Source organism: Lepidochelys kempii, chromosome 4 (assembly GCF_965140285.1).
Source record: "Lepidochelys kempii isolate rLepKem1 chromosome 4, rLepKem1.hap1, whole genome shotgun sequence".
Taxonomy (NCBI): domain Eukaryota; kingdom Metazoa; phylum Chordata; order Testudines; family Cheloniidae; genus Lepidochelys; species Lepidochelys kempii.
This window is the reverse complement of record NC_136383.1, coordinates 15,128,443-15,145,499: the sequence shown is the minus strand read 5'-3', so window position 1 is coordinate 15,145,499 and position 17,057 is coordinate 15,128,443.

Below are 17,057 nucleotides of genomic sequence, written 5' to 3'. Positions count from 1 at the left end.
CCAGCTGGAGTTAGTACTGGAGGTTAAAAGAAAAAAAAAGACTTCTCCTTTGGCATAGGAGTGAAATCGACACCAAAATGATTTAGTCACAGATTTGATATATGGGCATGGGAAGGGGAAACCACCACTTTATTACCCTCCACTGCACAATTTCCTCCCTCCTGCAGAAATGTGAGCTAGATGTAATTTTATACCAAAGGCGATACAATGATACCATGGTTTTCCCAAGCAGTATTGTGTCCAGCAGCACTGTATTATGTAAAAGATCTGGCATAATGCTTAGTGGCACATCTGCTAGGTGTGGATGGCATTCATTAGCCAAGGCTTTCTACTAAATGACATGCCAAAGTCCTGACAGTAATGCCCAATGCCAATCTGCTGCTAGTCCAAAGGCAAGCCCAATCCAAGTATGACTTCTTTCCACACTGACACCAAAAATATAGGAAACAATAAGTTTAGATGTCAGAGATGAAAGTGAAACTGCACGTGTGAAGCACCAAACAGTTGTATCAGAAAAGGAAATAAAGTTGCTAAGTGTCATTTAGTAATGCAGCATATGGGGGATATAAGGACAGTCCATGGTTGGGAAAGGAAAGGGTTAGCACCCTTCATAGTCACAGTACAAATATGTTAGTTGATAGTTTTGATGTCACACAACAGTAACAATAATCCTGATACTGGGTCTCATTCCCCATGAAGTCTGCGCCCCGGCAATCAGCACTAAATGTAAGTGAAGAGAGCCTTCCAAAGAAATTGACTACTTCAGTCATATTGATATCTCCTTGTCACACCTCTATTTCTGACATTGGTATCCAGCATGTTTCCCAGTGTTTAGTGATTGTTGTTGTTGTTTAAAGGTAAGGAATTCAGTAAAGGAATACAGATGTTTACAGACTTCATTACAACATAGTTGTACACTAAATTACATTTGCAGGACACAGTCCTTAGATTGTCCATGTGGCTAGATTTACTGGAATCAGATTAAATAAAATCGTTCGTCTGCTTAAAAAACCTTTGTTTGTTTGTTTTGCAAGTGCCATTGCTCAGACATCTAAGCGTGGATTATTGTCCACTTTACTATCGGAGGCTGCCTATTTCCCTCTTCTTTCAGAGACTGACTCAAAACTCCTTGATATCAACACGAGTCTTCCCATTGACTTTAGTGGGCTTAGAACTAGGCCCCTTGATCACTCACATTCCTTCTAGTTGTGGCAAATGACACTGATATGGGGGGTAAGATGTGTGGCTTCCTGTCCACATTCCTTCTTGGACATTAGTACTTGTTCTTGCTTACAGGATGGTTCTTCATAGTTTGGAAATAAAAACCAAGTGGAATTAAAGGAAGATGTTTTGCCTGTGAGCCCTCTTGACCACTGTGTCCAAAAGCTATGTGAGGGCCAAACCTAGTAGACCTCACAAATCCAGCATGGAAAATAAAAGTTTTGGGGAAGGAGCTGGGTCAGACTACAGGTCCATCTAATCTAGCATCCTGTCTCCAACAGTGGCCAGTACCAGCTACTCCAGAAACCCTGCAATCAGGTGCAAGAAACCCTGCAATCAGCAATTATGGGATAACTTACTCATAGAGAAAGTTCCTTTCTATCCTCCATCAGTTAGTGGTTGCCTTATGCCCTGAAGCAGAAGAGAGTTATATCCCTTCAGGTATTTTTTTTTAATTCCTTGATAATTAATGTAATTCTAGATGTTCCTTGTATCCATATGTCTGTCCAACCCTTTTTGGAATCCTGCTGAACTATTGACCTCTACAATATCTTGATGTTCTTAGTGAGATCTCTAGAACCCTTGTTTGCATTCTGCAAACAGAGGCCCAGGACAGAGTGGGCATGGCGTCTGAACTCTCGTCTCACATCTCGTGGCTTGGGGAAGGGGGTTGGAGATGGGGGTAAAGTCGGCGGGGCAAAGGATGCTACTGACACACAGGCTTTCCCTGTTCTGTGAGTAGAGACAGTCTCCAGGACTATTAATATAGAAACTTTCAAAAGCTCTACACCCACTAAAAAGAATTAAGATATCCAACAACCAACTAATTGAAACAAGACATTGAAAAACCTGCCCCTATGACAGCCTCACAGCTGATGTGGTGAGCAACATGGGACTTGATATAGTAAGGTTGGAGCCTAGGTGAAGGACACAAGGTCTCTTCCATTAATGGTATTTGGAAATTACAGTGACATCCACTTTAAGAGCCCTGTACACTGACAGAACTGTGTAAAGTGGCTTTAGTGTAAGTGAGAACCTATAGAACAACAGTGGCTTGCTGTGCCAAGAGACTGTGACTTTAGGGATAGCCCGGAGATGGTGACTTTTCCTACCAAATATAGGCCTTGCTACAGTTATCCTTGCCTTTGTCATCTCCCATGTGGATCACGATATGCAACTTCCTGGGGGTAGTGGGTGTGAGGACATACAACCTGTGCCTTTCACACTCTGTGGGCTAACTTCCATTCGAGTTGCAATTCAAGGGGTTAATGACGAACTCTAAAGTCCTACATGCCCAACAACACATTTATTTAAGAAACCACTTTGTTCCCTATGTCCTATTGTTACGGTTGTGATCCTCCCCAGTGACTTTGCTGACTATTCCTGGAACTCTGCTTTCTGATACCATCAGTGTAGCGTTCTCAGTTGTAGACCCCAGTCCTTGGAGTCTGCTGCTCTGACTGGCCTTTTCGGTTTTCTTGTCTAATCCAGATTTGCACTGAGCATGATTTCATTTCCGTTCTGTTCTGGTTTTGTCCTTCTTCTGGTTAGCTAGTTGTTCTAGATCAGGTAAGATTTTATAAATTGCAGATACTTTATGAGTTAGTTTTTAGCTCTTCATGTTTTCAATAATTATTGTGCTGCACTTAGGTATTTTCGTTCTAGGTGATATAAAATCAGCAAATAAAAAAGTACAAAGGCAATAGGGCCCATGACAGTTTAAGGACAGGAAATAAATGAAATAATAGATAGAGAAAGACTTAGGGTATGTCCATACTGGAAAAAAGATGACCGGGTCAACTGATTTGGGCTCATGGGGCTCAGACTGTGGGGCTAAAAATTGTTGTGTAGACATTCATGCTCAGGCTGGACCCTGGGCTTTAGGACTATCCCCCCTTGCAGGGGTCCAGAGCTCAGGCTCCAGCCTGGGCCTAAATGTCTATATAGCAATTTTATAGCTTCACAGCCCGAGCCCTGCAAGCCCAAGTCAGCTCACCTTGGGCCAGCTGGGAGTGTTTAATTGCTGTGTAGACTCACCCTTATTGGTTGTAAACCCAACCCTGTAAACCCTTATGTACAGACTTAACTTTAATATGTGAGATGTCCCATTGGCTTCAATGGACCTACTTTTGTGCTTAAAATTAAGCAAGTGTGCAGGGTTGGAGAAGAAAGATGGATGAATCAGAAGACTTGGGAAAGGAAATAGGGTGACAATCTTTGGACCAGAAGTTTCATTCCTCCCTACAAGATAATCAGTGATGAAAACCATCTTATTGCTCTTCTTTTCCTAAGGGCAACAATCTCTTCTCAGATGCTCATGGTCGTATATAGCTTTGGCATTCCGCTCTCTGCATGTGTGTGGAGCTCCCATAGACATTCGTTATGGAAATTATATTATAAATGGAGTTCTGTTCTTCTAATGAGAGCAGCATACCAAAGCTGAGAACTTCTTATGAGGATCTAAGAGGTGAATTTTGCCAATAATTACCTGACTTCTCTTTGGGACTGATTCTGCAACCTGAACCTAAAACTCCTATTGAGAATTTTGTATAAAGACAATTTTTGGAAAAAAAATTGATGAACATTTTCAATCTCAGTGCCTAAATTGAGGCACTCTGATCCATATTTTGACTCCTAAATATAGGTGGCTTGATTTTAAAAAGTGCTGAGCACTCCTTTATCATAAGCGATAGTGAGCCCAAGAGCAACGAAAGTCAGGATGATCTTATTAATTACTCTTACTGTCATCTTCAAGTTTTAAAAGGCTACCATGACCCTTAAGCATAAGCCTGTATGTTTTGGCCAGAGATTTTAGGGATCTATATAACTGTAAAGACTTTTTGTGCCATCATAGTATATTTTTCCATTATGGTGCAAATCTGATCCATTGAAGTCAAAGGGAGTTTTGCCAATGACTTCAATAAGAGCAGGAGCGGGTCCTATAACAGCCTTGTAGCAATGCTAATTATTCTTTTCTCTTATAAGGCCTGATCCAAAGCCCTGTGAAGTCAGTGGAAAGATTTCAGTTGACTTCGATTGTTTGGATCTGCCCCTTACAGCAGAGTAATTGCTCTTGCCCATTTCTAGGTAATTTATCACTGTCTATTTTTCCATTTTTCTATTTCTTTTTTAAAAATTATTAAATTAATGACTATTTTTGTATTAGTCTGGGGCAGTCTTCCTTTTAACTCACTTTACTTAAGAATGGGCACCTCTTGTGGAGATAATGAAACAAGGCTTGGTAGGGTGCGATTGGGGAAAAATTGGATAGAAAAAGCAACAAAGAAATTTGAGACTCTTCAATGAGAACGCGTGGTTCTTCAGTGCATACTGTGAATGGATGCAATGGTTTTATTTGTTTTGACCCTGGTTCAGCAAGGTCCTTAAGCTCATGCCCAACATTAAGCAAGTGAGCACTCCCATTGAATTTAATGATTCCAAACCAAAAGAACTACTTGATTCAAGTCAATGGGGCAATTCACATGCTTAATGTATCTTGTTGAATTGGGGTGAATCTCCCAAGTGGACTTACTCTATGCCTACTGAATATCTGATATAATTTCCATTATCATTAATGGGAGTCACATGTATCAATGAAGGAATAGATTGCTTAAGCTCTGATCCTATGGACACTTACACATGTGAGTGATGTTATGCACCTGATTTGGCCCACTGAGCTCAGAAGCCATTCATGCACATAAAGATCCTGATATGCATAACTCTTTGCAGGATTGGGGCCTAAATTTGTGAACTATTTTGAAACATTAGCTTTCATTTAAAACATTTTAGAGGGATCTAACTAACTTGGACTATGTTTCTCAGTGTTATAAAATAGGTCAAGAGTGATTTAAATCCATTTTGTAAATATTGTACAGTACGTATCTTAATGATCATCCTTGGCATTTAAACACAAACTTTCATCTGAAGGTCTCAAAGCACTTTACGTACACAAATTAAATCTCATATAATTTCTGTAAAATGAGTATTATTATCCGCAATTTTAGGGTAGGTAAACTGAGGGACTGAGGGAGTTGAGAGATAAAGCAATATTCCTAGAGTGAGGTCTCAATTCAGAAAAATACTTAAGAATGTGTTTAACTCCTAGTGGCCTCCGTGGGGCTTAAGGGACGTTTTTCTCAATTGTGGCTTGAGTCCAAAGCAGAGTTGGGAATAATACATCCATGGAGTCCTTTGTTCTAACTTCTTGCTCTAAGCGCAAGATAACATTCCCACCTAACTCTTGGTCATCAAGAAAAAATTAGTTTTGCTGTTTGATATAATAATTGGTGTGAATGCCTCGTAATTCATAAAACTATAATTTTTTTCTTTTTAATTTGCTTTTCTTTGCTACATATTGCTTGCACAATGTTTTGTGTGATCTAATATTCTTTGTTCAAAACTGCAAGAAATCTAAATAAAGACTATAGTATGTTGCTGCCGTAAAGGCATCAGCTAACATTTTCTATGGCATATGGTACTTCAGAAGCCATATGTATCACTGTTTAGTGATTCTGGCAAAGAGGCACAGAATGGTGAAATCCAACTGCCAGAATTTCTGAAAACAAATATGTAAATGCTTCAGTGCTTTTGTTATTCATAACATACCTCTAACACAGCACATACAATATGCTGTTCATTCTGTAACTAGTACAAGTTCTCATTTTTAAAGATTTTTCATAATCTTTGTCCCCCCCATTCCTTTACTCCCTTCTCCATAGCAATTAATTTTAAAAAGCAGTTTTAAAAAGAAGTTATTCAAACCGATTTTGCCTATTTGTGGGGCTGTGACACTGTACCCCATATTCTTCATAGTGGTATTGTTATTATATGGTTATAGCATAATTATGATGCATTTTATGCAAGATAAGTCATGTGGGTTTTCATTGGAAAAGTTACGATTTTCTGAATATGATTACACTATTTGTGTGCATGTATCATTTTTGTATCTGAAGTTATGAATACTGATTATGTATCTGTATTTCAAATGTAGTTAAACCTGAGTAATACCCACTAAACAATCAGTCTAGATAGCTGGTTGGGAAGGGCCTATTCAGGGCAATAAGCCATTAGGGAGAACAATAGGCCTTAGGAGACGCTTATCTCCCACCTGGTGAGCCTTCCTGAGAACACTGACAGACAGCCTGTAAGTGAAAGCTGCTATGACTCTACAAGGACATGTGATCAGGCCACACGGTGCTGGACTCCACCTTGGGATATCAGTATTTTTCCACAGACTGGTCTGGGAACCAAGCTTTGGAACAAAGGGTTCCTGCCATATGCAAAAGCCATATAAGGCAGAGAGTGACATCATCTGTGGTTCTTTACTCCCCACACAAGACGAAACACCTGAGGAACAAAGACTGAACTAGGGGAAGTGCTGGCTGGAGGGCTCTGCAGCTTGTCACAGCAATACAGTATGAGAGGAGTCCAAGCTGGTGGGTCAGGGGGCCCAGTGGTACCTCAGTTCCAGGTGGCACCCTGGGGAGAACCCATCACGGGGACATCTACATTTTTTATCTGAATTGTATGTCTTCAGGTTAGTCTAACTGTGGAACAAAGGGACAGTGTTGCAATCAATTAAAGAACACCCATTATAACTAGGAATAATGGAAGGAAATCAAGAAAAGAAAATTATGTGTTTACTATGCTGAAAAATTCTGCACAGTGAGCTGGGACTAGTCAGCCAAGAAAAACTGTCTCATCACTTGATTCATTTAAAACTACTAGGCTTGCAAAGCCCATGAGAATAAATTTCCCCTCTGCTGATACTCACACCTTCTTGTCACTTGTTGGAAAAGGGCGATGTCCACCTTGATTGCATTGGCCTCATAAGCCCTACAAAAGTCATTTCCCCTCTCTTGATATTCACCCCTTCTTGTCAATTGTTGAGAATAGGCCACCTCCACCTTAATTGAATTGGCCTCCTTAGCACTGACCCCCCACTCGGTAAGGCAACTCCCATCTTTTCATGTGCTGTAATATTTATACTGCTTACTGTATTTTTCACTCCATGCATCCGATGAAGTGGGTTTTAGCCCATGAAAGTTTATGCCCAAATAAATGAGTTAGTCTCTAAGGTGCCATAAGGACTCCGTGTTGTTTTTATATTCCAGAGAACAATCACTGCGGGGGACCCAAGGCCCTGAAAGGTCTTTTCAAGAAGTGGTCCAAAGCTGCAAAATTCCTATCAGAATCTGGAATCCCCCCCTAAAATCTGATTTTTGCAGTTTGGTCATTTGTAGAGAAATAATAGAGGTGCAGCCAGAGATGGTGCCAACTCTTCTTTCAAAGAGGTGCAGTGACATTGATATTGACATCATTTTTGCAAAATTAGGAGCAGTCTGTGTATGGCCATTAGATGTATTACACAGCTGCTGTAATTATTTGGCACCTCGTTGTGTGCTGTTTACTTGTATGGGTATAACTTGTAGGCAGCAGCTGTACCTAAGGAAATAATTCAACCAGAGAGAGAAACTCACATCAGCCAGAACTTATCAAGTTTACTTGAGATTTTGCTCTAACTAAATATTTAAGAACTTTGCTATTTAATTCCAAACTGGAAAGGCTTCCTGCTGAACAATGTTATGTGGCCTGAAAATAGATCTCCTTAAAGCATAATCAGAACCAATAGGATTAGAATTAATTCCCTGCAGTTTGAGCCAATGTCTAAACATTCCTTCATTGGCTGTTTGTACCGAATAGGATTTTAGTATGTGTAGTTTGGCTGTGATGGTACTAAGCCAAAACAGCATATCCTTAGCCCTGTGCTTATGCTTCTCTGCCCTTATGTGTCCAGAATGAATGATTTCTGCCATTTCCAATCTCAGTGACTGTAAGTACTTCACCTTTAAAAATCAAATCATCCTCCAGAACGCTGTCGCTCGTGCTGGACAAAAATATTTTTCTTATGGCCAACAAACAGTGATAGTTTCCACCAGTGTGGAAAACTGGGGTTCCTGTTTTATTGCAACTGTAATGTATAGGAGTGTTACCCTTTTTGGGTAACACTCCTATTGGGAGTTGGGTGTTACCCTTTTAAATGGTTTGGGAACTGTCACAGCTGACTGTCCCCTTTAAGGGGAGATGGGCACAGCCCCACCGGTGATGCATCAGTTGCCTCCCAGTTGATGCTGTGTGGCTAGTGAGACAGGTGATAACCTGAAGAGCACTTAGTCCTTATAAAGACCAGGAAGAGTTCACTTGTATTGTAGAATCTCGGGATTCAGAAAGTTCCTAACAAAAGTTCTTGTGTTAGGGTAAGGCTCTGGAGGGGGCTGACCGGGGGAAAGGCTTCTGCTTTGTTTTGGGTTACTTTGTAAGCTGTGTTTGAATAATAAATTGGGCCCTGAGGCAAAGGCCTGAAATATATTTGGGTGCGGCATACGTTGCTCCTTTCTGGACTGGTGAGACAGCCCAGGAACTTTCCAGTGCGCCTTCTGTCTTCCTTTGAAGAAGCTAACAGAGCAGCTATATATATGTAACTGGCCTTGTGTGGGTGTGTGTATATATATATATATATTTGGAACCCAACTGTATCTGCGTGGCTTCCTCATTCATAATGTTGTGTAGAGAGGAAAGATACACCAGCAACCCTTAGGTCTGTCAGGTTCTTGTCAGACACAAGTAAACTAGGCATAACTAGGGGTAGTTGAAAAGTGGGAAAATATTTTGCAAGAACTTCTGAAAAATGTGTTCTTTCGGTAACCAATTTCTGAAACTTAACATTTTCAAAAAACGGGAGGAATTTTTCACAAACTTTCACTTCGGCTGACAATGTTTAAAACTTGAAGGGTTTTTTGAACATCTTTAGGCCTAACGAAATAACTTGACATCCCAGTTCACTTGTCCTTGTTGTTGTCAGACCCTCCCAGAAAGAACTTGCTCAAGATAACAGGCCCCGTTCTACCCTTCTGTAGTTGTACTTAACCACAGTATCACATTTCTACAGGCACGATACCATGCATTGTAATCTCACAGGTGCTGCTGCAAGGTGCTTTCCCTCCCTCCATGATTGCTTTCATGTTTTTATGGTCAGACCCACGGTAACTCTTCTAAATGCATTGTTAGTAGTGCTTACAGCTGAAAGTTATTGCATACAACTGCTTTCATCTGTACATAGCTCATTACTATGAGGTGCAAGAGATCTGACTGCACAAACACTCACTTTTTATGGCAGTATAAATAAGGATTCTGTTTATTAAAATCAGTGGATTTACAGAAATATAAAACTGGAGTGAGGGAAAGAGATATACACAGTGAATAAAAGATTAAAAGGAAACATTGAGTCTTTGTTACTAATCTCTTTTCCACCAAGGAACCAGCCCTCTCAACTAAAAATTCCCAAATGCTGCCTGGAACTCAGCAGGGCGGGACAACAATATAATCTGGGACAACCTGTGGAACCCTCTCTCATATTAGTGAGCATTCACTCATGCAAGTAGTCCCAATCACTTTGGAATCATTCTGCCAGCATTAGGGAGGAAGTCATTTATTCAGGGACTGGTTGCTGTTTCTAGTTCATTCTAACTAGCAGGTGACAGCTTCATGGTGAGGTGTTCAAGGGACCTGGGTTGGGATTAATAGGGAAATTGAGCATGAGGTGGAAACAAGCCAAAACTCAGCATAAAGCAAACAAAAAATACCCACAAACAAACCAGCAGAGAAAGCCATGATCAGTTCCGTAGCGCCACACAGAAAATAGTTCTTAAACAGTGATAAGAAACATGAAAAACAAGAGGAAAGCCCAATACACTAGCAAAAAGCAAACCTCGCTCATCGTGATGAAAGAATTAGACTAGTCAGTTAAATACTTCACATTCCAAAAGCTGCATGTTGCCAAAACAATATCAGAAAATGAAAGGGAGTGGGGGAGTAAGGCAGATGACAAGGTGCAGTTACCGGATAGAACATGTTATGCTAAGAGAAGAATGCTAAAGAGAGCAATCCAAGGAGTTCATTTTGAAGGAATCACTTCTTGAACGGGGGGGGGGGGGGGGGGAGATGCTGTAAATTAAAGGCTCAATCCTTTATTATTCATGTGAGTAATTCTCACCTGAGCTTTCCTAGTGCCTTGGTAGAACAGGAACATGGGATTATGCACAGAATAAAGGTTGCAGGCAAACGATCACTGATTTGCACAGAGTATATGTTTTAGAAGGGGTGTAGGGTTAGCCAGAGTTGCCTGCTTATCAAAAAGCAAAGCGGAACTTGTCCCAGAGAGTTAATTGGTGTGTATTATAGCAAGCAATTCTCTTTAAACAGCAGCAGATGGTGCAAGAGCAAGTTTGAAAGTAGCCACCACACTTCTTATTGGCTGAGCAGCTGATTCAATCACAGACAGGGAGGACTGTGAAAGAAGATAGTTAGAACTCCTGGTGCATCTGGGTTATAGTGGTACCATTTGGACTGTGATTACAGGATCAACAGATTAAAACCAAATACACACAGTACATTATGTAAGTGATGGACAAATAGTAATGGTTCATATATTTTACAGGGAAAGAGTCCCTTAAATTTGAGATGTTTCTCAATGAAATATCTTGTTCTTGCTTGATTACAATGGGGACTTGTGCTTAAAAACTAATGACACGTCAGACCCTTTTTAACACATACACTGTAAAGAAAAAGACTCAAGGACATATTCTCTCTCAATGTATTTTTTGGAGCAGAGGCAATTACCAGACTCTTCATGTTGCGGCCGGTCTCAGTTCAGCGCCTCTGGCCCTCCATCTGAACATTTCCCCTAGCTGCTTTGAATCAGTGGGATTTTTTTCTAGCAGCTATTTGTGATTCCTACTGCGTGCAGCGCTTACTGGTTCTACAAATCTGAGATCAGACTTGAATCCCAGTCTCCTGCATTTCCATAGGAACAGGTAAAAGACTCCTGTGAGACTGTATTTTATTTTTACACCTAAGGTTTTAGCACATTTCAGTTTTCTGCTTTACTAGTTTTTGTTGCAAATGCACCACGCTTGGTCTTGTAGTTAAAGTGCTGGGCTAAGATGCAGGCGATCGAGGTTCTGTTTTTTGCTCTGCCACAGGCTTCATGTGTGATCCTGGGTAAAACACATAATCTCTCTGTGCCTCAGTTCCCCCTCTGTACTTTCTACCTCACAAGGATGTTGTGAGGATAAACCTATCAATCTGTGTGGGGCCCTTCTGTACTAAGGTCCTGGGAACTATAAAAGAGAGAAACCCCTACTGCTAATTTCTTGCAAAGTGAATGAATTCATTTCATAGCTGATGTCATGGCTTGCCCTTTCATAGCTTGCCCTTTGTCCAGTTGCAGACAGTATTCTTCTTTTTTCTGATAAATGCTTAAGGTCTGCCTTGCCTTCAGGTCTCCACTTCCTTCGAGTGAAGGTATTTGTCAAAAGGAATGGAGGAAATATTTTGAAACTACAGAGCATTTGCTGTGTTATGGGAGTGGAGAAGTAAGAAAAAAAATATCTCTTGTGGATGTTCTTTCTGATGAAAGTAACAGTGGTTGGTACTTTTCTTTGCTTTACCTGAGAATTCCCATGGGAGCACGCAAGGTTGTCATGACAGTGAAATTGTAAACACACGTAAATTTAAAAAAACTTCTGATTATAATATCTGAGTCCTCAAAAGCTCAGCCACTTGTACGTATGGTGTTGGTACCTTATTTGCATAGTATTTGTATTCATTGCTATTTGCATTTGTGGGAGAATACTTATATTAGGATGCTGAAATTATAGCTGTTTTACAGGAGGATGTAGAAGCTCAAAGTCAGATCAGAGCTGCATTGTGTGCAAGGGAGAGTCCCTTCCCCAAGGAATTTGCAATCTAAATAGATAAGACATAAACTGAAAGAGGTGACCTGACCAGCCTAAGGTCACAGAGTAGGTCAGCAGCAGAACTGAGATTAGAACCCAGGTCTTCCAAATGCTAATGTTCAGACTTATCCACCAAGCCATATTGCCTTTATAGTCTAATCTTTAAGCAAATGGAACAAGGCATGAGGACATTTTAGTACAGCTTTTGACACTGTCCCATGTGACATTCTCATAAACAAACTAGGGAAATGCAATCTAGATTAAATTATTATAAATTGGGTGAACAACTGGTTGAAAGACCATACTCAAAGAGTAATTATTGATGATTCGCTGTCAAACTGGGAGGACACATCTAGTGGGGTCCTGCAGGGGTTAGTCTCGGGTCTGGTACTAGTCAATAGTTTCATTAATGGCTTGAATAATGGAGTGGAGAGTATGCTTATAATATTATGGATGACGCAAAGCTGGGAGGGGTTGCCAGCACTTTGAAGGACAAAATTAGAATTCATAACAACCTTGACAAATTAGAGAAATGGTCTGAACTCAACAAGATGAAATTCAATAAGAATAAATGCAAAGCACTACATGTAGGAAAGAAAAATCAAATGCACAAATGCAAAAAGAGGAATGACAGGCTAGGTAATATTACTGCAGAAAAGGATCTGGGGACTATATTGAATTGAATATGAGTCAACAATGTGATGCATTTGCGAAAAAGGCTAATCTAATTCTGGTGTGTATTAACAGGAGTGTCGTATATCAGATAGGGGAGATAACTGTCCTGTCCTACTCAGCACTGGTGAGACCTCAGCTGGAGTACAGTGTCCAGTTCTGGGCACCACACTTTAGGAAATATGTGGATAAATTGGAGAGAATACAGAGGAGAACAACAAAAATGATAAAAGGTTTAAAAAATCTGACCTGTGAGGGAAGGTTAAAAACATTGGCCATGTTTAGTCTTAAGAAAAGAAGACTGAGGGGGGAACTGGTAACTGTCTTAAAATATGTAAAGGGCTGTTCTAAAAAGGATGGTGCTAAATTGTTCTCTAAGTCCCCTGAAGGTAGGACAAGAAGTAATGGGCTTAATCTGCAGCAAGGAAGCTTTAGGTTAGATAATAGGAAAAACTTTTTAACTATCAGGGTAGTTAAGTTCTGGACGAGGCTTCCAAGGGAGGTTGTGAAATCTATATGATTGGCGGTTTTTAAGAACAAGTTAGACCAGTGGTTCTCAAATGTATTTGACCGGGCCCCCCTTCTTTGTGTCTGTAGTCATTTACGCCCCTTCCCCCCCAGTACATATACCACCACCCAGCTGTGAAGACAAAGTGGAGAGCAGCGGCTGCTGGCCACATGCCCAGCTCTGAAGGTAGCACCATGCCAGCAGCATCACCATAATAAGAGTGGCAATGTGCAAAGTGATATTCGTCAATATCACTTATCACAGCAGACTTAGTGCCCCACTCCTACCCTTACTTCTGCACTGCTACTGCTACCCACTGCCTCCAGGTGAGGGACTGGGGCGTGGAGAGAAGGAGATCCTGAGACTGGACTGCCCTCCTGGTGAGGGAGAGCCTGAACCTGGGTGACAGGACTCTGGCTGTTCCCTTTTCCCCACCTCTCAGGTGTGTACAGCCCTTCTGCACGAGCCCCAGCCACCTGGGACTGTCAGCCAGAGCTCTTAAAAAAACCAAAATCACACAGCTCGTGCCTCCCTTGACACATTCCCATGCCTCCCTTGGGAGACCTGCCCCACAGTTTGAGAACCACTGGGTTAGACAAGGACCTGTCAGGGATGGTCTAGAGATACTTGGTCCTGCCTTATCACATGGGTTGGACTTGATGACTGCTCCAGGTCCCTTCCAGCCCTACATTTCTATGATTCTGTGACAGCTGAGTTCTCTTACTGCCTTGGCCACTAACATACAGCGTGACATTGGGGATTGTTGGGGGAGTCTTACATTCCCCAAAGACCCCACTACTTTGTGTTGCCTCACATTTCGAGTATCCAGCTAGATACTCAGCTCTCTCTAGTGAGGGAACCCACAATGTGAGACTATCCAAATGAATGGGCACTTTTGAAAATGTTGGCCATCATCCACTTTGCCTCCATTTGTAAAATGGGAGTAATAAAATGCCTCTTCACAGGGGTGTGGTGAGGCTCAGTCGGTAGGCTCAAATCTTCATTAGGAGCCAGAATAACATCAAGAATCTGCAAAAAGGGAAGGAGTACTTGTGGCATCTTCGAGACTAACAAATTTATTTGAGCATAAGCTTTCATGAGCTACAGCTCACTTCATCAGATGCATGCAGTGGAAAATACAGTGGGGAGATTTTATATACACAGAGAACCTGAAACAATGGGTGTTACCATACACACTGTAACGAGAGTGATCAGGTAAGGTGAGCTATTACGAGCAGGAAAGAAAAAAACCCTTTTTTCAGCAGTTGACAAGAACGTGTGAGGAACGGGGTTGGGGGGAATAAACATGGGGAAATAGTTTTACTTTGTGTAATGACCCATCCACTCCCAGTCTTCATTCAAGCCTAAGTTAATGGTGTCCAGTTTGCAAATTAATTCCAATTCAGCAATCTCTCGTTGGAGTCTGTTTTTGAAGTTTTTTTGCTGAAGAATTGCAACTTTTAGGTCTACAAGCGAGTGATCAGAGAGATTGAAGTGTTCTTCAACTGTTTTTTGAATGTTATCATTCTTGACATCTGATTTGTGTCCATTTATTCTTTTACGTAGAGACTGTCCAGTTTGGCCAATGTGCATGGCAGAGGGGCATTGCTGGCACATGATGGCATATATCACATTGGTAGATGTGCAGGTGAATGAGCCTCTGATATTGTGGCTGATGTGATTAGGCCCTATGATGGTGTCCCTGAATAAATACATGGACACAGTTGGCAATGGGCTTTGTCGCAAGGATAGGTCCCTGGGTTAGTGTTTTTGTTGTATGGTATGTGGTTGCTTCAGGTGAGTATCTGCTTCAGGTTGTGGGGCTGTCTGTAAGCAAGGACTGGCCTGTCTCCCCAGACCTAAAGGTGCCATCCTTTTCTTTTTGAGGATACAGACTAACACGGCTGCTACTCTGAAACCTATCAAGAATCTGGGCTTTCATGTTTGTAAAACACACTGAAAGACTCGGAGGACTAGTGTTCCAGGAATAGAAAGTATATTTTTTGTTCTCATAGTAGGACACGGTGAGGATAAAACTTCCCACAACAGCCACCAGATCATTGGTGCCCACTTTCCAATTTGTGCCACTCTGGCAGTGCAAAGCACACACCTTGGGAGATTCTGGCTAGTTGTATGTCCAGTGTAGACGTACCCTCAGAGAAAGCCTGGAATCTGGGCCCATACAGTCAGTCATGGCTAAAACAATCTACATCTTTCAATCAGTGGCATGCTTTCTACAGGAGACCTCTCACCACCACAGAGTGTCTTCTCACACACAGACAAACAATTTCCCTTCAACTATTAAACCACTGTTTCCATGGGAGATATTGGCTGCAGTTTACAAATATAGCGCCTGATTCTGCCACCTGCACATTGAGTAGTACCAAATTTTGAGAGCTGTCTCCCTGAAAACTCACATAGTGACCTACTATACAACTCAGTGTGCATAAGAGTGGCAGAACCAGCCTCTCAGAGCTTGCTAAAACGATATGTGGCCCTTATCCTGTGTTCCTGGGAGTTCGGTTTATGCAGTGATGGCAGATTTGGACCCCTGGCAAAGAGCTGATGAGTTTTACTTAACCAGCTAAGAGAAAACAGCTATGGTATACGCCTTTCCAATGAAACCTAATGCACTACATTATTTTTGTTTTGTATATTCACACTGTACTGTAACAAATCCATATCCTGTTATGTTGCCTTCTATTGTTAAAATAATAAAATGTACCACTTTAAAATATATGTTTCGACAACTCAGAAAGCAAAAGCAGTCATGAGATGTCAGTACTGTGAAAGGAAGCTGTAGTAATTCATAGTAAGCTAACTCTTGAAATGACAAAGAGCAATGATAGCAGAATTTGGCCCATATACGACGATGCACGATATGGGAAATGTGTGAAATGAGGAACCAGTGCATGTTTTCAGACTTGGATTTTCATGACTTTATTCTTACTACAGTAACTGGTAAGTTACATCATTTCTGATTGTCATGAGTTGTTCCTCTTAAAAATCCAGAACTTGTGCTTAAATTGTGGCTACATTTTCATGTGTTGCTATAATGTGTATGGTGTATTTTCCCCATTGTAAAGTCCCCTATGGCTATCTCATCTCATTGCAGGGCCCAATTTTCTACTGGTTTCTACTGGTATATTTTCACTGAGCTACAGAAGTGTAAAACTGGTGGGAGGGAGTGGAGATTTAGGCCCAGTGCATTTTGCTCGACATTAGCCTGAAGTTATTTCTCTGTAATGAACGAGGATAAAAATATTCAAAGGCACTGAAGTGACTTAGGAGCCTTAGGCCTACACTATGGGCCTATAGAGGCAGAGTTATGGTGTCCTAGCTATGCTGGCATAACCCTGTAGCGTAGACACAGCCTACAGTGGTGGAAGGGATTTTTCCGTCACTGTAGAAACACCACCTCTCTGAGTGACAGTAGCTAGCTTGACAGAAGCGTTCTTCCAGTGACATAGATGCTTCTACAATTGGGGATAGGTCAGCATAGCTACAGTGCTCAGGGGTGTGGATTTTTCACACCCCTGAGTGCAATAGCTATGTCAACCTAAGTTCTAAGTGTAGACCAGGCCTTAGTGCTGTTTTCAAAAACTGATTTACAGCGGGGCTTAGGCTCCTAGGTCATTCAGATGGTTTGGAAAATTGTATTTGTTTATGTATATTTTTCAAAATAAGTTCTTTGTGGCAGATAGCATCCTGATCTTAAGAGAACAGCAACACAGTAATTCACACTCTTATCAGCCTCTATCACTATGATTGTAATCTCTAATGCTTTTTTAAAGGCCATCAAGGTGTCCTGTATTGATCCGATACATTCAATAACTAAGTGTCTGATCCTGTGAGATGCT